The 6,134-nt window shown below is 29.1% G+C and overlaps 1 long non-coding RNA gene across 1 annotated transcript; it reads right to left on the bottom strand.

Moving 5' to 3' along the window:
- Nucleotides 1-4,158: 4,158 nt before the first annotated feature.
- LOC145103660 (uncharacterized) lies at nucleotides 4,159-5,354 on the bottom strand. Its single transcript, XR_013706784.1, has 4 exons — nucleotides 5,185-5,354; nucleotides 5,064-5,107; nucleotides 4,757-4,889; nucleotides 4,159-4,667 (listed from the first exon to the last, which is right to left on the bottom strand). It is a non-coding gene; the product is annotated as an uncharacterized LOC145103660 (long non-coding RNA).
- Between the last annotated feature and the right edge of the window lie 780 nt (nucleotides 5,355-6,134).

Below are 6,134 nucleotides of genomic sequence, written 5' to 3'. Positions count from 1 at the left end.
CGCGGGAAGGTGAAGGCGTGACCGTACACTTCCTCGATTTATGATTATGATTTCTGGGAACTCTGATGTTTAAACTATTTTGAAAACAAATTGTAATAACTGAATGGTTTTATATGATTTAAAAAAGTTTTAAATTGGCTCGAATTTTATGGATGTTACATTTTTCACCTGAGATCATAGAGAAAGAGTTGTAGACAAGCTCTTCATGTTTCACCGGAGCAAAGAGGCTGCAACTATGGTGGTGGTTGAGGGTGGTGGTGGTGTTCATCAGTTTTAGATCTCAAATCCATCAGATCTGATACAGATCTAGTCATATGGAGGTGGCGAGATCGACAACGGTGACAACAGGTGGTGGCTCGAAGATGATGACAAATCTGAAGGTTGAAGGTTCCAGATCTAATGGTGGTGGTAGTGCAAATAACGGTAGTACACAAGAGAGAGAGAGAGAGAGGATAGAGAAAATGAGGGAAAATTTGTGTCTTATCAAAAAGTAGTAATAATGTGTAAAATAGATATCTGATGAAATGTGTTATAAACATTTATTGACAAAAATACCCTTTTAAGCTTCAAAAATATATATTTGAGAAATAATAAATGTGCTTAATTATAAGTTAAAAAATGGTTCTTAGGGTCATTAACCTTTAGTGGTTCTCATTTGAACCTTATATATATATATATATATATATATATATATATATATATATATATATATATATATATATATATATATATATATGGAAAAGTGAATATACCCTTAAGGGTATATAAGCTTAGGTCCTCAAACTCATCATACTACGTCGTTTGGTATCATATAATACATTCTAATTGTCCAATGTTCTTATAATTTAACTTCTAACTTGATTTACTTCCATGATTTTTATAAATTACAAATTTATCTTCCTCTTACATAATTTTAATTTTTAACTACAATATATATAGCCTAGCAAGTGTTCGGCAAAAAGATGTGATATAAGAGAAAGATAATAGTGAAATTTCGAAAACCTTGAAAGTAAATCAAGTTAGGGGTTGAAGTTTAAGAACATTATAATAAATATATCAAACAAAACAACGTATTATGGTGTGTTTGGGTACATAAGCTTATATACCCTTAAGGGTATATTCACTTTTCCCATATATATATATATATATATATATATATATATATATATATATATATATATATATATATATATATAGAGAGAGAGAGAGAGAGAGAGAGAGAGAGAGTTAGGTTCAAATGTTTCCTACAAGTATTGTATGCATGTATGGACCAATGAGAATTTAGCAATAATTTAATAATTAAATAAATTAATAAGGGTAAATTAGTAAATCATGACTCTAAAATTATGGTAATTGAGATAAATGGGGGATTTGATTTAAAATCACCAAAATAAATATGTTGACCTAATAATCAAACCTTCAAATTTCTTCCATTCGTTCGTCCTCAAAACCTTCTTCCCCCTGATTAACCCTCCGACACGTTCATCATCATCCCTCACAACAGATCACCATTTTCTGTTCTTCTTCCTACCTCTTCACCGTCGGACTCCATCGTTATTGACAAAGGTCGAAAGGAACCTTCGGCAGCCCCCTGCCACCCGAGCATCGCCATTGAATCTCTGTGAAACCCCAACACATACTCTGACAGCCTTCTTCCACTTTGACGGTACCTTTTCAATTTTATCAAAATATGTTTAGGGTTTTGTGTGTTTCATTTGAGCCGTCATTAGCTTAGATACTCGATGAGTATATATTTTTGTTTATTTTGAACGCAGCCTTACTGAATCATGTAAATTGGATTCAATTTTTAATATATTTACATTATCTAAATCGGGGATTATCAAATTACATCAAAAATATGTAAGTTGTTTTTTTGGTGATTGTGAGCAATGTGAAAATTTGTGCCTTTTGTCAAAAAGATAATGGAAAGTCGATGCTTAATTTTTTTTTATATCAGTTCTATAGTTTCCATTAAGAATTAAGAATTGGAATCATATGTTCACATATTTTTAGATAATATTTTAGTTGGATGTTGCTATTTTTTTTAATAGTTATTTACTATTATGCAGACCAATTTCATAGTCAAATTTATATCTATCTGTTAGAATTCATCAATGCCCACCATGTGTTTGATGTAATTACTGAACCAGGAGTAAAACAAATTATCTCTATTAATGTTATTATTTGTGTACTATAATGTTATTACTTAGTGATCAACTAACTGAAATATTAGAATAGCTATCTTACATCATCATCGGGTGTTATTCTCATCTTTAACTGATTCATTCTTTAAGAATATTTTGCATCTAATGTATTTTTTTTATTTGAATAATGTGTAAAGAGTATTATATTCTTGCAGAATCACATAGGAATGATTCTGCTAGAATTGTAGTTCTAGTATAATCACATAAGAATGATTATGGTAAAATCACACAAGAATGATTTTTCTAGGGTTTTATTGCAACTGGATTAATCTTTTATCATGATTTCTGCCATAATTTATAGTTTTATTCTTTTAGAATGCACAGAATTTAGAATGCTCATGGTGAATATATAAAATGTTACTCTTACATATTCAATTTCATGGCAGTTATTCTCATCGAATACTCGATTTGAAGGAAGTTATTCTCAAAGAATGTGCGAAAGGAACCTGATGATCAAGTGTTGGAAGGTTGGATGATGGCATGTGGGATGAAGATGAACAATGGTCAATGATCTTCACAAAAGAAAGCACTGACATAATAATTTACAATATAATGATACGACTATATATTATAGTATATATTCTGGTAGAATATTCAGTTAGAATAATCTACCAATTGTGTTTGTTTTGTTATTAATGAGTGTTTAATTATGATATAATAGTATATTAAGATTTTTATTTTTCAAGAATGTGATGACAAAAATTTAACTTGTATCAAAAAATACGTTATTCTTAGAAAGTTCATTCAATCAAAAAATGTTGTTATTTCGTTTGAAGAATGATATGATCCGATATTCATTCTATAAGAATATGTATCCTGTCATTCAATCAAAACATGTATTCTATAAGAATATGTATTCTGACATTCTCATAGAATATAACATTCTAAAAAAATATCATTCTGGCAGAATAAATTCGGTTATTATTAAAATACGTTGGAATTAATATTGAATAAGATTTTCAGATTTTTAAAATTAGGAGATCTAATTATCCCTAAATTTCAGAAAATTTCCTTTTTTAAATATAGTTAATTGTCCAGAATACCCTTATGGTGAAATTTGTGTGATTAAATTGATTATTTTTAATTAGTTAATAAATATAGAACCCTTACTTAAATTATCCCAAATGACTGGCTCATAATCAATTTCATAGGCACACAATACTTAGTAAAAACAAAATAACCTAACTATATATATATATATATATATATATATATATATATATATATACTAGGTTATAACTCGTGTGCTACACTGTTGACAAAGTAAAATAGTATATAAACTTTAAAAATTGTAATTAATAATCATAGATCTAAAGATAGTTATTTTTATACAAAGTTTGATGTGATGTCAAAATAAATTAGATAGGACAACCTCTATTGCAAAATAATTAAAAATCGGCCCTTCCTCCTTGCATGTTTCGGGACTGCAAAAAGTGTGTTGTGAAAATGTACATGATTATGTAAATAGTATTTATCTTGTCGTGGGGTTGCTGCTCTAATGTGACTTTGCAAATGGTGCTGCTAATTGAGATAACTTAAGTAGCCCAAGTCAATTACAGATGTTTTTGCGATAAATGTGCATGATAGACACAAGTTGCAACCTCTTGTGGCTTGCAAAAATAAAAAACAAATTACATACATAAATCTCATAACTTCCCAAATAGTATAAATATTTTTTAAAAAAAAATTACCCTAATCTTGAATTATTATCACAACCCTTTACTTGGATCTAATTGTTTTAGAAGAAAAAACTTTTTCACATAAAACCATCTAGAAACTATAAATTTCAATAACTACAAAATCATTGACAGAACCAACAATAAAAATTGATTACGGACAAAATTTTAAGGGAATTTGAACAAATACAAATCATTGCATTGTACTTGTAAAGTACATTGCATATAATGGAGAAATGTTTCTTATTTAGAATAAATCCATAAAAATTGCCACTGTCTAAAAAAACCTTAATAAATATTTAAAGTAGCCATAATAAAGAAATGAAAGTAAAGTACAATTATACTTTCTCATTTTTTCCAAATGAGGTTACTCTTGATCACTGGAAGCACCTTTGAGCTTCGATTCCAAGGGATATCAAATTGAGATCGCAAATTAGGTAAACAATCCAAAAAACCAGAAATTAATAATCAAATCAATATAAAAATGAGTAAAAATACAGAAAAATTAACTCCAAGATATAAAATGGGGGAATTGTAAGATGCATCAGTACCACCAAACATCCACATGCGACTGTCATTATAAGCACAAAAAATATCTATTATCGCTTTTATGCTACAATTAGGACTCAGAAAAATCATAACTGTATAGCAACACAAAATTTATATTTCTTACTTCTTCTTGGAAGTTGTACCTGTGTCAAAATCGACCACCAGATGGGGAAGAATTTGTTTTTTTCTTTAGAGATCCCAACATAACAAAGGTTTTGGTGTAGATTTCAGCAATGACCTAAAGAAATTTCTTAAAAATTATGCTCGTTGAAGAGTTAGGGTTAAGATGCATACTGAAATCTGAGGAAGTTGGGCTATTAAGAAAACCTTGAGATCGATTTTCTTGAGTTTGTTGATGGCTCAAAATTGCTTCACCCTAAAGGGCTGCACCGTTGATTGTCGGTTGACTTGTCTGATGACTTGTCTGATGCTTCTCCATCTTCTCTAATCCATGGATGCTCTGTATAAGTTCAAAACATGAACGCTATTAGTATTATAATAAGGATATGAAAATGAAAAACTGCAAAAAAAGAAATTCAAATCCCTAAATAACTGAAAAGGGGGAAATCGAATCTGTAAAGAGAATGAATATTATGAAAGAGATTACTTCTCCATCAATTTCATATGCTTTTACCTTCACCTTATCCACCACCAGAAATCAGTGTTTGATAGAAGGAACTGAGACAGAAGAAAAGTAAGTTAAAAGAGACAAAATCTAAAACACAAAAATGTGTAAAAATTAGAGAAGTTCAAACCTGTACGCTCTCTGATCGGGTTTGAATCACCTAGATTTCAAAGGATCTTCGCGTATAGAGTATCGAGAAGAGAAAGAGGCACAAATGAAATGTCAGATTATAAATGATTTCAGGATCGCGATAGGGGGCATCAGAGAAGATAGCGGAGTAATTATTGATGTGTATCCCAAATAATCAGGGACTAATTGAAATTTCAAATTTGAATTAGATTTAGATGACATGAATATATGAATAATATGGATGAAATATGCGATATCTTGTGAGCGGGAAAAATATTAAAGAGGGTCTAGAATACTGCCACGTGGCATAAAAAAGATGTAGAAAATAGGGAGGTTTTTATTAAGATTATATATATATATATATATATATATATATATATATATATATATATATATATATATATATGTTAGTTTTCATCTATAATCAATTCAATACACATGATTAAAGAAATTGACGGTTTCTTCAATAAAAAAACTTTATGCATAATCTTCCTTATATTAAAATCAAATAAAATATAATTAAGTTTGTAGGCGTTGAAATATTTGAACGTATAATGACGTGTGTAATTGAAATAGTTAAAAGAACTATGAAAAATTCTTTGGTGTTTACTAAGCATATCATGTAATGGATTTGCATGTGTACCGGATCTTTTTACTGTATATCTTAAATTTGATTTGCATATGGAATTTCTCTGATAAGAGGCAACGATTATGGTCACAGGTCACATGAACTAATGAGATATCTTAGGTGACATAAAATTAACGTTCAACAAATATAATTAGTATTCAATAATCTAGATGTTCAACATGTTTTACAATCTATCATATTTAATTGTCATTCAGCAAATATAGATTACTATTAAAGGAATATCTACAGTAAAGTCCCAATATTTTAGCAAAAGTTTTAAAAAAATCTCAATTTTTTTTTTTGAATAAAAAAGCTCAGAAAAC

Source organism: Lactuca virosa, chromosome 4, assembly GCF_052849685.1.
Source record: "Lactuca virosa cultivar CGN04683 chromosome 4, Lactuca_virosa_CGN04683_v6, whole genome shotgun sequence".
In the NCBI taxonomy this organism is placed as follows: domain Eukaryota; kingdom Viridiplantae; phylum Streptophyta; class Magnoliopsida; order Asterales; family Asteraceae; genus Lactuca; species Lactuca virosa.
The sequence above is the reverse complement of the archived record's forward strand: the minus strand, read 5'-3'. Positions and strand labels throughout refer to the sequence as shown.